This window comes from Muntiacus reevesi, chromosome 1 (genome assembly GCF_963930625.1).
Source record: "Muntiacus reevesi chromosome 1, mMunRee1.1, whole genome shotgun sequence".
Lineage (NCBI taxonomy): Eukaryota > Metazoa > Chordata > Mammalia > Artiodactyla > Cervidae > Muntiacus > Muntiacus reevesi.
The window spans coordinates 152,030,631-152,049,989 of NC_089249.1; the positions used below are offsets into that span (position 1 = coordinate 152,030,631).

General features: G+C 37.7%; 1 pseudogene; it reads right to left on the reverse strand.

Moving 5' to 3' along the window:
* The window catches only part of LOC136151633 (sterol carrier protein 2-like), a 66,930-nt pseudogene that overhangs the window by 8,310 nt on the left and 39,261 nt on the right, over positions 1-19,359 (reverse strand).

Here is a 19,359-nt window from a genome sequence, read left to right on the forward strand (position 1 = left end):
TGATCTCTAACAAATGGTCATTTGTTGGCTGATGTAAAAAGAGCTGGCAATTTCCCGTGGCAGCTTTTACTGGTAAGTCCATATTTCAACGCCACTCCCGGCTGCCAACAAGTATCAGTTTCAGCAGAAATTCAGAGTAAAATTCCTGCAGGTTTGGGATGGGGCACCTAATGTGGGGAGAGCTCACTGCCAGAGTCCATATACAGAGAACATGGTTTTTCTGAAATTTTTATTACGTTTCCATAAGCATATAACCTTTCAAAACAAACACTAATAACAAAACAGGAAAAACTTTCTCTAAAAACCACATCTGTCTATCAATCTATAATCCTGAAGTAACCATTAACCTTCAGTCATTTAAAAACTCGGCATTATTTCCCAAAAGCTCTTTTTATTTCTTGAAACTAGAATCTAAATGAAACATTAGTTTTTCTTCCTACGTTATGTTAGATGCAGCTCATAGAATGCAAACATAATTATTTTTCTGCCCACTCATTTTGAGGAAAAAAAAAATGCTGCCCACACCAGATGCCCTCACTGCTGCTCAGCTTTTCCTTCATTAATCTCTAGTTAATTCCTTATTCAACAGTACACATAACACTGCTCTTAATATTTTCTCCAAGCTCTGAACTCTATTCTAAGAACTCTGTCAAGCTCTTCTGTACCTCAAAATGCCCCTGAGTATTTATCTACTCTCTCAGAGAAAGAAGTATCCATCCCTCCTTGCTAAGGCTAAACCCTCCTTCCACCTGTGTTCATTATGTCATCCTCTCCTTCAGGACCTTCTTCAATTATGTTGTGGTAATGAACTCTGGGCTTCCCCGGTAGCTCAGCTGGTAAAGAATCTGTCTGAAATGCAGGAGACTACCTGCAATACAGGAGACCCGGGTTTAATCCCTGGGTCAGGAAGATCCCTGGAGAAGGAAATGGCAACCCACTCCAGGATTCTTGCCTGGGAGATCCCATGTACAGAGGAGCCTGGTGGGATATGGCTCACGGGGACTAAACTACCACCACCAATGAACGCTACCATCTTTGACAGACCTCCTCCTACTTCACAGCTTCCAGGTACCATCAATTTCACTCCAAACACTCCTGGCAACTGCCATATAGCAACGCCCTTTTTTCTTACTGCCAACACTTGGGCTATCCTTTTTGCTTACGTTAGATGGTGGTATCATCCTTCCTCCTAATTGCTCTCTCTGCCTCTGATTTCTTCCTTTCTAATTCATCAGGTCTAATACAGCAACTTCATCCTCTAAAACACAGTTCTGACTTTTTTTTCCTACTCAAAAAGTAGATAGATATAATGGATAGATTATATATCAAATCACTTTCAAAGTTCATAGGATAGCCCTCTAAAAAGCTAGTTCTTATCCCTCACATCTCTTAACTGTACCAGGCTCTCTCCAAGGACAGAAACATAGCATACAATATAGCTACCATTTACTGAATGCTTACTAAGCATCACTCATTCAATCTGCTGTTTGTTTTTATTATCTATTTTATTGAAGGCCTACCAGGTATCAGATATTATTCCAGGCACTGTGAATACAACAGTGAACCTAAGAGGCAAATGTTCTGCCTTCATGCAGCTTACAACTCCAAGTGGGGGATGGACAATAAGCAAATAAATAAGATACAGTATATCAGATGGAGGTAAGTGCTACAAAGAAAAATATGTCAGAAAAAGACAATAGGGAATGGTAATGAGGTGTGATTTATAAGTGTGGCCGGGGAAAGTCTCACTGACAAGGTGACATTTGGGCAAAAATCCAAAGGAAATAAAGGGACCAGCCATGAGAATAGCTGAGAGATGATAATCCCAGGCAGTAGAAAGCTCCTGAACTGGGAACACCCCCATGTTCAAGCAATAGCAAGGAGGCCAGTGTGACCGGAGCAAAGTGAGGGAGATGTAAGAAAGAGAAGACTAGGGCCAATTATGTGGCGTGATAGTAAGAACTCTAACTTTTACTCTGTGAGTTGAAAGTCACTGAATGGTTTTGAGCTGAGAAGGGTCAGAATCTGACTTTGAGTTTTAAAATGATCACTCCGGCTGGTGTGTGTGAAGAAGAACCCATAGAAGGCAAGGTCAGAAACGGAGACCAGGCAAAAATGATGGCAGACCAAGGCGGCAGTAGTAGAGGAAAGAATTTGCTGGTGGATTAGACTATGGAGTGTGAGAAAAAGAAGAGTCAACATAGATGCAAACTATTACATTTAGAATAGATAAACAACAAGGTCCTATTGTGTAGCACAGAGAACTATATCCAATCTCTGGGACAAACTATAATGGAAAGGAACATTTAAAGAAGGTATATATGTGTAAAATGATTCACTTTGCTATATAGCAGAGATTGGCACAACATTGTAAATCAACTATACCTCAATTTAAAAAAACAAAAAGAAGAAGAGCCAAGCATGACCTCCAGGATTTTACACTGAGGAACTGGTAAGACAGAAGAGCAATTTACCAAGATGGAGAAGACAGTGGAAGGAGAACACAGTTAAAGGGGAGTGGGAGGAAGATCAATATGATTTCAGACATGCTAGCTTTGAGAAACCTATTAAGTATACAGGTAAACTTGTTAGTTAAGTAGCTGAATATATACCTGGAGTTCAGTGTTTGAGTTCACACTGAAGATACCTGGGAGTCATCAGTGTAGACATGGTTTGAAAAGCATGAGATTAGATAAGAGCCCCAAGGAGTGAATGTAGATAGAACTGAGCCTTACAGCACACCAACATTTATACACTTAGAGATGAGGAAAAAAATGGGAAGAGAGGCCAAGAAGGAACAGCCAATAGGTAGAAAGAAAGCCTAGAAGAGTAATATTATAAAGGCTGGGAATTAACCACTGAAGTTAGCAGCACAGTGGTTACTCACGACCTTGACAAGAACAGTTATGGGATAATGATGAGCTGACAAAAGCTGACTGGAGTAGGTTCAAGAAAGCCTAGGACGAGATGAAATGGAGACAGTGGGTACAGTTAGGTCTTCTGAGGACATGTAGCCATACACTGAACCATGTGCTTCACAGGTTAATTAGGGGATCATTATTTCTCTTAATCTGCAGATGAATCCTATGAAATAGGAACCATTTATTATTTCCATTTACAAATGAAAGAAAACAAAGCTCAGAGAAGTGAAATAACTTTTTAAGGTCAAAATCTGTGAGTGGCAAGACCAGGACTCTAAACCCAAGCTTGTCTAGTTCCAAAGCCTAATGCTAGCCACAGTGATGGAGCCTCTCCATCTTTGGGAGGAAACAGACAGGACCTATCCTATTCCCAAAGATTCCCCAGTCCTTGACAAGGCTCTGTATCTAAAGCCAGCCCTTCTGGGGCCACCAAGGCAGGCCCCCATCTTCCTCTGTGAGCTTGTCAGTGCTCCCATCAGTGAGGTCATCACCGCCCTGACCTGAGTTAGGCAGCACTGATCCTTTGCCGTTCTTCACGTCCACCACCCAGGTGGCTTCTTTACCCCCAGGGCCATCCTTCACCTTGAAGGCAAAAATACCACCAATTTTCTTCACAAACTGCTCTCCTTCCTGGGAAGAAAAACAACACAGAGTTATATTAAGTTCATTCCTCTGGCTTTCTCCCCAAATTAAATGTTTAAATAGATACATGACGTGAGCGGCTGGGTCAGCTTGCAGTCCCCAGGCTCCCTTAGGATCTTTCACCCAGAAAAATCCAAAAGGCAACTAGACAGCAACTCCTTCATCCCAGATCGTCTGATGAAAATGACTTTCTGGATACAGCCGGTGGAAGGACAAGGGGAATGGGGGAGTGGGTGGCACAGCAGCACTTTCTATTGAAATAGGCTTCATTTGTCTCAATAATGTCTGAAAAATTCACTCTGGCCTCTCAAAATGTAGGAACCCTAACTCTTTTATTTTTGTCTGTGTGCAAGTAAATTTCACATATATTTTCGGTGGTTCACAATCAGAATTTAAAGATAAGTGATTTAACTGATTTCCTGGGTTTGTATGAAGAATTATACAAGTAATATCCCATCCATCAACTACTTTTGGATCTTGGGAAATGAGGCTGGAAAAATAACCTCAGATCCATATCTCTGTAGGGTGGTTTCCTTTCTCCTTCCTTCTCCTTCCAACATCACTATCTAATTTTAGAACATACTTAACAGCTCCCAAAAAAACCCCATATCCATTAACAGTAACCCTCTACCATTGCCATTCTCTCCTCCTTCTAGCCCCTGGCAACCACTAATCTACTTTCTGTCTTCATTGACTTGCTTATTCTGGATATTTCACACAAATCCAATCAAACATATATGTTCTTTTGTGACTGGCTTCTTTCACTTAGCATAATGCTTTGAAGGTTCATCCACACTGAAGCATGGATCAATAATTAAATACTTTTCATGACCAAAGAATATTCCATTGAATGGACACAGTACCTTTTGTTTAGCCTTTCATGTTTGATGGCTGTTTCCCCTTTTTAGCTATTATAAATAATACTGCTATGGACTTTTGTGTGTATGTTTTGACATGGATATAAGCTCTAATTCCTCTCAGGCATATTATTTAGAAGTGAAATTTGGATCATAAGGTGATGTTTAAGTTTTTGAGGAACTATCAAACTGTTTTCTAAAGTGGTTGCACCACATTACAATCCTACCAGCAATCAATGAAGGTTCCAATTTCTCCACATCCTTACCAATATTTATGTCTGTCTCTTTTATTTTGGGATTCCCTGGTGGCTCAGACAGTAAAGAGTCTTTCTGCAATGTGGGAGACCTGGGTTTGATCCCTGGGTTGGGAAGAACCCCTGGAGAAGGAAATGGCAACCCATTCCAGTACTCTTGCCTGGAAAATCCCATGGATGGAGGAGCCTGGCGGGCTATAGTCCATGGGAGTTGCAAAGAGTTGGACACGACTGAGCAACTTCACTCACTCACCTTTATTTTAGTCATCTTAGTGGGTGTGTAAATCTTTTTCTTCTACATAGATAACACTCCTGAACCTATCTAGAATCAACCCTGAGTCTTAGGACTTCAAAGAAGCTATTATAAAAATATTTAATGTAGGCCTACTTATCTCAACTTCCCTGGTGGTTCAGACGGTAAATTGTCTGTCAACAATGTAGGAGACCTGGGTTTGATCCCTGGGTCGGGAAGATTCCCTAGAGAAGGAAATGGCAACCCACTCCAGTACTCTTGCCTAGAAAATCCCATGGATGAAGGAGCCTGGTGCCCATAGGGTCAAAAAGAGTCGGACACAACTGGGCGACTTCACATACGTACTTATCTCAGTAGCCATTGAGGCAAATCTTACAAGTGAGTGTTCTGAAATCGACTACCAACATTTTCTAGTTAAATCAAGAAACCAAAATGACTGTCAGATTTTTTAAGTGAAGAAGAGAAATTCTCTTATTTTGGCTTCCCTTAAAAGATCTCACACAAATTATTTTAAGTTAACATTATGAAAAATTGATAACAATAATAATCTTTTGGGGGCTATAAAGTTTTCAAGAACTTTTTAATAAACATTATTTCTTTACTTTTCATGAAACCCTGAAAGGAGTTGGACAGGTATTAATATTCTTCATTCCCACCCAACTTCATAAACTCAGTTCACATGCTAAGTCCTTTGGAAAGGCTTTTCTGTCTCTACTGGACACTTTAATAGTTCTTTGCACATACACCCATGTGCAAGTTTCTTGTTTTTTTTTTTTTTTTCTGGGAAAATTTTTTCTTGTCTGCTTTCCCATTTAACTCTACATTCCCTGAGAAACAGGGACATATGACAAGTAAAGCAATACAACCAGAACTCAATCTCAGGTTGGTTTAACTTCAAATTGAATGCTCTTTCTGTTTTTTCATACCAAAGGCAAATTAGCTTACACCAATACTTCCAAACTTTAGCCCATAAAAGTAGTTTCTGTCACCATACATAAATTAAAAGAAAGTTCAAAGTCTTTTCCACATTCATTGAAATCCTTTGTCCTTCAAGGTTCTGTGGAGGTAATCTAGAAAAGTAGATTAGTAATACTGGTGTGCTGGACCACCCAAAGAGCCAGACCTCCTCTGGAAGCCAATGACCCATGAACTTCCAGCTGCATTTATGCCATCTGTTTGCACAATGCCTCAGGAATAGTTATGGCAGACACCACCAAATTAGAGCAGGAAAACACAGCAAACATTTAGGAATTCTACCTGAATACTTGGAAATTCCTCTCACTTCCTTAAGATGGATGTAGATTAATTTTGCAGTTGCTGTTACTTTTGAGAACCAACAGATCCTCTTAAAAAATCATATCCTTTGGTCAATAAAACATTTTCACTTGAAGAGGAAATGAGAGAGGGCAAGGAAAAGGACAAGGAGGACAGAGTTAAAAGGGTAAAGAAACTACACATTTCTTGCGAAACTGGAGATCACAAATAACTAAGAAAGTTCTAAGTGCCTCCTTGCTTGAAGAAAAGCACTTCTTTCTGAGTAGCAAAAGGTCAAGGAGTAGGTCCTGTGGTAAACTGAATAGGAACAAAAAATTAAGACAGAATTCAAAGAAGGGCAATGGGCTACTGCTAATGAAGACAAAAGTGGAAATAAAATCTCCTGCCAGGCTTCTTTTGCTAAAGCAGAAAATGTATGAATTGACAAAAGATTCCAATACTTTCACTTTCTAGTGCTGCAAACATTTAGGAAACTGACAATCGTGGGAAGGAGAGAAAAAATAAAGGGACAAGGTCCACACAAGAGAGGTTATAGAGGGACAAGAACTAAAATGGGAGCAAGAGGCATACATTTGCAAAGCTAAAAAAGACTGTGAAATAAAAACAACACTGTTTTGTTAATTCTAGTAATGAAGTACTCAGTCACTGACATACAGCCATACCAGATACTCTCTAAACTTTTTTTCTGACAGAATAATGTTGGAAAAATGGGACAACCTGGTAGAAGTAACTACTCTATGGGTTACTCTGCAGGCAAATATTGGTGGCATGAAAAAGACTTTTTTCAGGCCTTGGAGAATCCAACTGCATTTTAATGGACACTTGTAATAAAAGAAGTTTAAAAAACAATAAGTAGATATAATTTCCTACTATTGAGAAATATTAAAAAAAAAAAAAAAAAAACCAGCCAACAAAGCACTGGGGATAGAAAAAAAACTTATCTCATGAATTGTCATTGAGTTTGTAAATTAGTACTCCTTTTCTTGTATGTGGATATACTGGCAATTTGTATCAAAAAGCTAGGCATACATATCTCACAACCCAACAATCCCCCCTTCTAATTATTTGTGCTAAGCTGATTAGGCATTAAGTACTTAAAGATAAGTGCAAAAGGAAATTGATTATACCTTTATTTTTTGCAAGGTTTAAATACAACCTGATGTTCATCAGAGGAGGCTAGTTAAACAGATTATGATACCTATATTCAAACGTGTACTATGGGGTCATTAAAACTGATGGTAAGGTTTTATATTTATGGGCAAGGAATATACTATCAAGAAATAAAAGCTGGTTGTAAAACAACAGGTAGATCAATGCAATTATATCCTTGCAAGATGGCGGCAGGATAGGTTTGCAAGCTGCTGGGCCAATGCCTGCCTGCTAGGAACAATCAGCCCTGGCCCTCTCTACCTGAGGAAGACTGGTGATCATTATGAAAATTCTAGAAATGCAGGGTACTTTGTCAAGACACGTCAGTCACATTAGCTCTTCAGTACAATCACACCCACAGCACAATCAACTTAAGATGTTAAGAAATCCTTTGTGCTACAATAAAGGAGTTTCGAGACATGCACAATGGTTATCTTCACACTGCTCCCCTAACATAAGTGAAACGTACACCTTAAATATTTTGAATCATATTCTTTATTTCAGCCCACTAGTTAGCTTCATAGATGGGTAATAGGAATTACATGACTCTTGCTGTAACTGTGCCTTGTTGGTCACAAAATTAAAATCAATTATGAAATTCCAAGATGCCTTTAAGTTTGAAACTATGAAGTAGTGTCTAATTTTGCCTGAAGAGAACAACTCTCTTTTTGGAGGAAGAGTTACTATTAGATTGCTCTAGTATGATTATTATCTACCAAGAACTGATACATAAACACAGGTCCACATATGTAATATAAATTTAAAAACTCAACATGTATTGTATGATCCTACTTTTGTGAAATTTTATGTTCATATACACAGAGAGCTGTCTGAAAGAATATCAACCACTGTTAACACTTTAGTGAGTCATTTCAGGAGATTTAAAATTTTTCTTCTTTGTATGTTTCTGTATGATTCTTTTAATCAGCTCATTTTTAAAACAAGAAAAACAGATTTTAAAACTTTGAGATTCAAGCACAAAAAATTATTTTTAAAAGGACTTTTGATATTAGGTACCTTTGCATACACGTGTGCTCAGTCCTGCCTGACTCTTTGTGACCCTGTGAACTGTAGCCCACCGGGCTCCTCTGTTCATGGGATTATCCAGCTAAGAATATTGCATTGGGTTACCATTTCCTCCTCCAGGGGGTCTTCCCAACCCAGAGATCAAACTTGCATCTCCTGTTTGGCAGGTGGATTCTTTACCACTGAGTCACATGGGAAGACCCATTGGCACTTTTAAAGCTCCTTTAAGTATTATTCTTTTGAATGGCTCTAGGTAAGATCTTTTTATTCAGAAAGAAATTACACCAAAATAAATTAGAATCACTTTACATAACTGAATCCTGAAGATTTATAAATTTCTGAAATATTCTCTTACCAGAATTACAAGGAAGCTATAACAGACACTGAAAAATGTAAAATACACTGAATACTTGACAATATGATACAAATTTTCAACTTATACCACTTCATGGAAATATCCAAAATCTATATCTACTTCTTCTAGCTCAGGGTCCTCCTGGTAGTATTTTACATAAATTGAACTTCCATCCTCTGACAATATGATATAAATTTTCAATTTGTACCACTTCATGGCAACACCTGAAATCTATATCTGCTTCCTCTAGCCCAGGGCTCTCCTGGTAGTATTTTACATAAATCATACTTATATCTTCAAGCTTCTTCTCAATCTCCATAAGGACAAGATCTACCTTAAATTAATCAGCTGCAGAGCTGTTTGGAGCAGCCTCAATTTGATGAGTTTTAAAAGAACTGTGAAAAATAATCGATTTCAATCCATGGAGTCACATAGGTACTAGGGGTTTTTTTAACATTTGTACAGTAAATGTTGTATAAATGTAGTAATTTTCAAAAACTCTAAGAGAGATGCTATGACTCTTACCTAAAGGAAACTGGTATTGTCAAAAAAAGCTTGAAAAAAAAAAAAACCCACAAGATTTTCTTCCTATTTTTTCAACAAATACTGGGTGCTCACCAGGCGGTAGGTATTGTCTTAAAAAATATGAAAAACCAACAAACTTACCCTCATGAAGCCTCTGTGCCAGTGGGGGAGACAATGAATATGCAAAAAAAATGAAGAATATAGTTACTATGAAGAAAATAAAGCAGGTTAAGGGAATATAAAGAAAGCATATTTGTGTGTGTTGGGTGGTTTATTTTAGATAGCCTAGTCAGTCAGATGGGCTTCCCTTGTTGCTCAGCTGGTAAAAAATCCACCTGCAATGCAGGAGACCTGGGCTCGACCCCTGGATTGGGAAGATCCCCTGGAGAAGGTACCTAGCAGAGACCCTCAGTTCAGCTCAGTTCAGTCACTCAGTCATGTCCGACTCTTTGTGACCCCATGAATCGCAGCATGCCAGGCCTCCCTGTCCATCACCAACTCCCGGAGCCCATGATAAAAAATGACAATCATGACTATCACAAGCTGCAGAGGATGACATGTTAGATGACTCAAAGTTTTGTGAAAGATGAAGGCACCTTAGGGTTTGTAATTCCTCTGAAATAATACAAGCATGCTGGTAGTTCCTAGGATTGGAACAACAAACACCAGATGAATATACTTTTGATGGAGTCAAGAGCCTAGCGGCTGCTCAGTAAGCAAAACGTTTTTTCCTTCTTTCCCTACCCCCTCTCCTTCCTTTTCTCTTTCTCTCTCCCCACACATCCTATCCATTTCTCCCTTCCTTTCCCTTCCCTTCTATCATTTCATACATGTTTAATGACTGCTTGCCACATGCCAAGCCTTGTTCGAGGTACTGGGAGTCTAACAGTGAACAAGTGAGACCCAGTCCCAGTCCTCACTGAGTTTTTATTTTTCCAGGAGAAAAAGAAGTAAACACACAAAAATAATTGCAAGTATTAGAAAACAAACAAAAAGAGAAACCTACTCTAGGTAAAGCACTCAAGAAATGATGTCTCTGACCAAGTGAATTTAAGCTAAGACCCAATTAATGGAAGAAAAAGAGCTAGCCATTCAAAGAGGAAACTGCAAAGATCATAAGGGAGAAAACAGTTTGTTATGTTAAAAGAAAGTAAAACAGGACCAGTTACTAGAGTACAGTTAATGGGGGGAGAATAGCATGAAATGAAATTGGAGAACTGGGCAGGGACAAGACCATGCAGTCCAAACTAGGGAATTCTGGAACCCGCTGAAATGATTAAACAGCAAAGTGAAAGTTTGATTTGTGATTATTCTTACAACAGTGTGCAGTGGCCAGGCTGGGATGCAAGAACTTAGGTGGGAGAGAGTTATGAGTCTGTTGAAATGGTCCAGATAGGAAGTGGTGGTGGTCTGGACTACAGTGGAGGCAATCTGCCAGTGGAGATAGAGAAGGAAATGGATTCAAAATATATTTTGCACATAGGAATATATGCCTTGCTGCTGGGAATGAGGGAGATCTAAGCGGGAGGGGAAAGATCAAGGATGATGTAGGTGTTTGGCCTGAATAACTCAGGGGATGGTAGTGCCAAAAAGAAAAATGCAGTGGGAGTGAAGTAAAATCAAAGTTCCATCTCAGGTACAGTCAGCATGTGATGCTTGTGAGACAAGAAGGTGGCACATCTGTTCTCAGCCTATATCTTGCATAAAATGAATTTGATGTTATAATACAAAGTTAATGCTCATATTCAGAAGTGATCTAAAGGAAAGAAAAGTTTAACTGTAAATTAAATGCACAATTAATTAAAATTATAAATTAATTTGGTCACAGCTCTTAAATATGACCTCTCCTATTCATTTTCATGGTCCCTGTTGCAGCACTAAACATCTCTTACCCACACTACTACCACAGTTTCCTAAGGATTCCTCGCCTCTGGTCCCTCCATCACTCAACTCAAAGTAATACCAGGATGATTTACCTAAAGTGCAATATAATCACATAAGCTTTTGCTAAAACTCATATTCTGCAGGATAAATTTCAAACTCCTGAGCACAGCATTGGAAGTATTTCTAAACTTTGATCCAATCTACTGTCACCTGTGTACTGACACTGCCCCTCCACCCAGGCACAACAAAATAATCTACCCTCTACCCACACAGGACCACCATTCACCAAATCTTGCATTTTCAAATCTCCAAACCTATGTACAGGCCTGGGATGCCCTTCCTCTACCCTTCTGCTAGACAGTCCTAGTCATCCCAGTTCAAAGTTAGATTCTTCAAACTAATTTCTTCCTGTGGACTTCTGTAGCATTTTGAAAAAAGTATGTCTGCCTTTCCATATATACTCAGAGGATCATACTTAGGGGCCTAGCATGAAGCAGCTGCTCCATCAAAGTTAGCCAAACAAGAAACTAAGGAAATCAGATTATGTACAATGAGTACTTAAACCTTCACTTGAAAATTTCATTTGCACCATCAGAGTTAGAATTATTTTCCCAACTTTGGCCTTTGAAGTGGGTTATGTTCTATCACTAAAACTATCAAAACTATCTTCAGTACTTCAAGTCAATTTCTTTCAGTCATTAATATATCATCTGGATTTTTTCATCCTCTGCCTTCTCAGAAGTATCAACTGGAGTTTTGTGAACAATTCTATCTCCCAATTATTTAGTCTCCTGAAAATAAAAGAACTATGAGAATTTCATGTTTAAAACAGAATTTATTGCCCTAAATGCATAATCTTCTATTCTGAGCAAATTAGATGGCTATAATAATGTGCTGACTCTGGTAGCTCTTTATAGTTTGGCTTTTATTGAGGGTTTTCAACTACAAATATGAACTAGATGGAATTCCAGAAGATGATACAGAACAAATGAATCAGATTAAAGCGGAAACAAAATTCAACATCTTTTTATTTGATTCAACTCAATAAACATTTACTCAGTATGAGGGAGATCTTCAAACACGAGGGGAGAAAAAAACACTACAATATTGTAAAGTAATTAGCCTCCAATTAAAATAAATAAATTTATATTAAAATAAAATAACAATGTTTAAAAAAAAACACAAGGGGAGAATCAAAGTCTTAGATCGCAAAGATTTGCCAACTTAAAAATGCACAATATGAAAGCTGTAATTAAGTTTTATTTGCAGCAAAATGAGGACTATAACCTGAGAGACAGCATTTCAGATAGCTTTGAGAAACTGCTCCAAAGCGGGGAAGGTCAGTATATATGTGATTTTGGTGAAGGGGAAGTACATGCAATCAAACACTCACTTTTTGCAGGTTTCTGCTACTCATGAAGGAGCAGTCATCACCATTACGAATTTTTGTGCTTTTCTAGATATGAGGTGATACAAGAACTGGGCTCATAAAATTGACTTCTAAAAATATCTAAATATCTGAAGATCTGTTCTGTCAATTTTTCCCAGGGCACAGAATGCTTCATCTCTGCTCTCCACCCTGAATTCCTTTCAGGGGGTGTTGAAGATCAGCTGCTGCAGTAGCACATGATTTAATCCTTGTAGAGGTAGATGGCAAGTGCCCATGACAAATGCCAATTTGTAGGTTTACAGGGCTCCCTCATGGTTATAAATTTGACCATGTTTTGGGAGGTATTTCATGACCATTTCATCCCATGGTGCTAGAAAGGCTCATTCCTAGGTCTGGTGAAGATTTTGCTAATAGTTCACTCAATGTGCTACTATTGGACTAGATCTTATTTAACAATAGTCAAAGGTCTCCAGACCACCTGTCTTACTAGTCTATTATGATCCAGAAAAAAAAAAAAACCCTCTTATTGTATCTACCCACATCTAGAGTTATACCATTACAATCATTGGCCACATATAGAACTATATATTTTGTCAGAGGCTCAGTCACACATCTGGTAAAGCAAAAAACAATAATCTTGTAAAACAGGTAAATCCAAATAACATAGCATAACACAGATAGCAGTACTTTTGGGCTGGTGGTTCAGACAGTAAAGAATCTGCCTGCAATGCCGGAGACCCAAGTTCAATCCCTGGGTCAGGAAGATCCCCTGGAGAAGGGAATGGCAACCCACTCCAGTATTCTTACCTAGAGAATTCCATGGACAGAGGAGCCTGGCAGGCTACAGTCCATGGGGTCACAAAGAGTAAGACATGACTGAGTGACTCACACACAACACACAACAGCAGTATTATTAAAGTCACAAGCCAAGAACTTTCATTAGGTGTAGTCCAGTGTATCTCCAGGTCATCTGACTTATTCTGCTCTGTTCTAAGCCTTATCTTTCAGGGAAATGATATATTGGTACTGTCCATAAGGCTCCCAGCCCAATTTCCTAGTGTTATTAGGCTGGTTATCCTTAGTATAATTCAACTGATCCCAAGAAAATAGCGACCTTAAAACTTAAATGACCATAGCTTGGTGTTAACCTCATAAATCCATTCCATAATTGTGGCAGGTTTTATTCCTTGGCTGAACTTTTGCTTATTATTCTGATTAAGCTTGAGTAACTTTAGGGGAAAAAACTTTTTTAATTTCTTTTTTGCCTGTGCTCATCTGTAGGATCTTAGTTCCCCGATCAGGGATAGAACTCATGACCCCAGCATTGGAAGTGTGGAGTCTTAACCAATGGAACATCAGAGAAGTCCAGAAAATTCATTTTTGTGGCCAGAGTCAGAGCAAGTATTATCAATTGGCTAGGTGAGGGGATCCCATCTAGTAATATCAAAAGTAGCCTGAATAGGATTGAACTTTCTTTCTTCTAAAATAATTTCCTAAGGGCTATTCAATCAGAGCCTTGGAAAAGAGAAATCCACCACAGTAACACAAAAGTACTAACATAGCTAATTAGCAGCAAAGTCGACAACTGGATTGATTTTTAAAATTAGCATATGATCATGCTCAAGATAGGAAAACATTTGATTCATATACAAAGTACCAAGAAGTCAAGAAAACATTATAAATGATCATATGAGTCAGGTCCAGGATCTTGGGCTAGCTGTCTACTTCTGATGTCTTCTCATCCTAGTGTGAGTATAGTTTCTCTTCTTCATTTGATTATTGTTTTAAGGTGATATTGAGGTTGGCCATCTTCTCTATAGGCTAGTCCACTGTAAGGGTCTTTGTAAGTGGGAATTAATCCAAAAGTTAATTCCCTTCAGTCTCACTGTGCATGAGCTAATTAAGAGAACCTGATAAGTGTCCTTCCATCTAGGTTGGAGACAGTCCTTTAAATTCTCTTTTCCAGTATGCAGAACCCCCGGCTCATAGGTCGGGGGACATCTGACCTTCATTCAAAGATAAATTACTGAGATAAGCTCAGAAAAAATTTAGAGTATCCTTTTAATAATTCAATTAATTTTATGTTAATATAATAACAAGGAACTATCCAGGAAGCGAGTCTTAGTAAATACAGACCTCCATTAAATAAACTGGGATTTAACATTCATTGAAACATACTCTTTTTCTCTCTAAAATTACCTTCATTTCTACCAAATATAACCAAATCAAGACTAATTTGTTTGCAAAATAAGTCTGGTCTTAATAAACTTGACCTGATTTATGGTTTGTATAACTCTAATTGATCAAATGGACTATTTTTTGCTTTACTGAAGCTTTAAAAAACAAACAAACAAACAAACAAACTGATTATCAACTTATTAAAAAGGCTGATTTAGGAATTGGCAATGGTGACAGCTACCTGACTCCTGGCTTAATACTGATGGAAGTGATCTGCTGGACAATCTCAGAAGGACTGTGCAGGTCAATGAGTCACTTATGTATCTTCATCTGGAATCAATTCCAAGTCTTAGAACCTTCACCACAAGGAGTTTTCCTTATAGTTATTCTCAGAGTCTTGGCAGGCAACTGAACAGGTCCTTTCACTTTGAGATTCTTTTCCTTTGCACCGCTGATCAGCACCTAGCTTCTCCAGAGACCTCACACTGTGGCTGGTGAAGGTGATCCTAATCTGGTGAATGGCCACCTCTGGCTCCATGAGAGTCTTGCTGGTGCTTTAAAGGCCCTGGCTGCAGAATGGCTTCCTGACTGACTTGGTCTTCGGGGAGAGTGAACAGCGATGAGGCAGGAACAGGAGTGGGTGGCATGGGGCTCTGCTGCAGTGGCAACCAAGTTTTCCTCAAAGAGGTGCTTTGCCGAAATTTTTATAAGGAGTCCCAGAGTGAATTTTTAAAAAGCTTCTCAGGGCTAGGAAAGTCATGACAAGGGCTTGTCACAGATTTGTCCAACAGATCTAGGTGAATTCCTTCCTTTCCATGGTTCCCAAAATACCTGGAGGTTTCTAAACCTGCTAGTGAGGTAGCCTTTCTAATTTATCTGATGAGGCTGCTGGGAACCCAAGAGTTTCCAGTCTCTGGAGGGAGCAGATAGAAAAGATAATGTTTAAATTCTGCTTACAAAGATATAATTTACCAAATTGCAATAAGTCATAATTATTTTGAGGGGAAGGTTTTCCTTTTACCTGAAAAATATATATTCAAGCCAGTAATTTTTCAGATACAAACCATAATAATTATAACCATACTCACCAGGTCACTAAGTCCTATGTAGCTAATCCTTTTTGCTAACAATTTTATGAAGTCATCAGGTTTTCCATTAGAATTCTTTCATTTCTTACCCAGTTCAGCATTAAGGTCTGAAAGTCAGAACACTCTAATTACCCAGAAGTCCATTCTATACGTCTTGTTATAAAGGGAATGTTTTTGCAAAGGTATTAGAATAAAACCATAATTGTCTATAATGATAAAAGACTTAAGAAGGCATGTTTAAAATCTGATTATGATGCAGTTGACAAACTGTTATATGCTGTGACATATAACACTTTAAGATAACGACTAGATTTATGAATGACAACATTTTACTAGGTTTCGAGCTTTAGGAATTTCTTTTTTTTTTTAAGCTTTAGGAATTTCATAAAATTTATAGACTATCTATGTTAGTAATATCCACCATACAAAATAACCTAAGAAGATTTATTACTCATTTGATAATACTTCCCATGTAATTGAATATATCAAATGAACCTAATTAGTTGAATATCTCTCTTTAGGATGTTTCAGGGAGATTCTGAAGCATCCTAAAGTTGACTAGACATCAACAGGACTTCATTAGAATTTTATATAGGAAGTTTTGTCAATAAATATCAAGAGGGTTTAGAATACTAAGACAGACAGGATCACAGGTCACTGTGAAACAATAGCTACTCACTTAATCAAAGTAACAGTAAAAGATTTCAAAGGCAAATACAGAACAGATCACTTAAAAGGTAGGGAAACTTAAAATCTGTTATCAAAGGCAGATTGATATCTTAAGAAAACTTGTTTTCTTAGCAGAGAGAAAATACTGGATTTAAGTTTTTCACCAATTTACTTTTAAAATTCATTTACTCAATTAAATTTATTTTAAACTTAGTCAATCCTGATCATACACAAAACTTTTCTCAGGGTCTACCTCCCACAAATCTACCTTCCAGGGTCTACCTTTATCACTTTCTGTATCCATCAGTGTATCACTGTATCACTTTCTCCATCCATCCAGAGATAGCCAGCTCGAAGTCAGACCTGCCTCCTTTTCCCTAACGCTACAGTGTCCTTACATGTGTCCTTACATGTGCTAGTCGCTCAGTTCTGTCTGACTCTTTGTGATCCTTTTGGATTGTACCCTGCCAGGCTACTCTGTCTATGGGATTTTTCAGGCAAGAACACTGGAGTGGGTTGCCATTTCCTCCTCCAAGAGAGTCTTCCCAACCAAGGGATCAAACCCCCATCTCCTGTGTCTCCTGCAATGCAGGCAGATTCTTCACCCACTGAGCCACCAGGGTAGGTTACCTCCTTTTCCCTTAATAAAATGCAATTCCATTCCCCATACCTTCTTTATGGAAAACATTCTACTTTCCTACTGTATACTAAAATGTTCCCTTTATTATTTTTGTCAGCTTTAATTACATGTTTAAATTAGAGGTCTCAGCTCTTAAAATCTTGATTTCTTATGAAACTGAAGGTGTAAGCAACTGTGAATTGTCCTTTACATTAGTATTATTTAGATTGGTGAACATAAATACCAGTAATAATTTCTAAAAACATTTGCTTTCTTTTTTTTTTTTTTTTTTTTACATTTGCTTTCTTATAAAGAGCATAACACCAAGAATTTTCACTAATAATAGTCCTAAATGCCTTTAGTTTCTCTGTAAAAGGAAGCCAATGTTCAGAAATTAATGTTTCAGTACCTTATTTTATATGGGAATGACCTAGCTATTCAATAAATTTCAATCACTTAATTTAGCACCTAGAATTGCAAGTTACCAGAATCTGGAGAGACTATTTTAGATAGACATTCCAAAAGCATAATTATTTTTAATAGAGTTTATCTAAAAGCTCTTATCTCATTTACATTTTCTTTCCTTAAAAGTTTCTTTACATCAAGTTACTTCCTTTGCTGACAAATTTGCTATGAATACAAGAAGATTCTATTTAACTTTTATCAAACCTAGGCACAATCAAAAGATTATACTTAATGTTGATGATTCTAAAGTCATGTCTATATTAATTAGATCAACAAACTTAAACATTAATACCAGATATTAATTTATTAACAATACTATTTCCCAGTTCATTTGAACCTGAAATTAATTCCAGTCAATTATCTCTTATACTTTTCAGAATTTATCTAAGGACTTAATTTCCTTGACTCCAATTAAGTAGAACTCATTGACAATGAATTTGATAATATCATCCAAAGGTAAAAGCAAAGATAATGTACACATGAACATATAGACAGACATAACAAGAGATCTCATAGCTAGCTTCATTTTCTAAACTTAGTTATGAATCAGATATCACAATATAAATATACACAATATAAAACTCACTAGCTACAAGTAGCAGAAGGAATAAGCTAAATTTAAAAAAGAATTTTTTTTTCTGTCCTTTTTTTCCCCTTCAATCAGATTCTGAGAACTCTGGTCTAAAGACACAGGGAGAGAAAATCAAGTTTTCCTAGTAGGACTTTTTCCCTCAGGGCCAGAATTCTGAAGAGATTTTTTTTTTTTTTTTCCTTCAAACTAGTTTTCTTTAGGGGTTGGGAATTAAACAGAGATCAGTTAACCTTCAACTGGCATTGTGTATTTAATTGGCACAATTGAACACTCTTAATTTTCATAGAAGGGCTTCCATTTTCATAGATACCCCCTTTTATTTCTTTTTTATGATCTTGAAAATTTGGTTAGCCAGTAACCAAGATGTGTGTTGTAACTCAGACCAATCTAAATTGTGTCTTTTGATTAGACTAGCTAAATCCTCATCAAAGCCTTCTAAAAAGGTGGAGTCAAACAGAAGATCATTTTGTTGATTAGAGAATTATTCAGTTATCAAGCCAGAATACTGCTCATATTTTTTTCAAACTTTTCATAATAGTCCAGAATTAATTCATCCAATCTTTGCTTGCACTGTTGAGTCTTTGTCCAGTCAATGGGTTTGGGGGAAAGTTCTAGAATAAGTTCGAGTAATTTCTGAGCTAATTCCTTGCATTCGGTGTGAGCCTTTGATTCAAAATCCATTAAGGGTGTGTTCCCAGTCTGCTTTCTTTATCCACTCCTTGCTTTGCCTTAGAAACTAAGAGCTGTATTAATTGATATAGATTTGAAAACCTTGGCTCATAGGTCTGGATATTTAACTCAAACTCCTTAGCAAATCCCAATGGATCCTGACTTGAATTGGGAAATTCCTTAGCCAAGGCTCTATATTCTACTTGGGTCCAGGGTATGTATGTAAGTATCAAGGACAATTCACCTCTCTCTGTAATAGGCTTCTCCTTAAAGGGAATCACAAACACTTCTGATTCATTTTTTATTTTCTTTACCTGGAAGGAGAGAGCAGCAGGGAGCAGAAGAGTTGGAAGAGAAAAAGAGATAGCATCTTGGCCAGGCAATTTTGATAGAAGAGAATACTGGCAGAGCAGAGGGGGAGACAGAGTCAGAAACAGAGTGCTATCAGGTTTTGTGCTGGCTAAACCCCCCCACTAACACCCCAGCCAGATTCATGTACAATACGTATGGAGCTCATGTTTGCAAGTACTTAATTAGGAAAACTATAC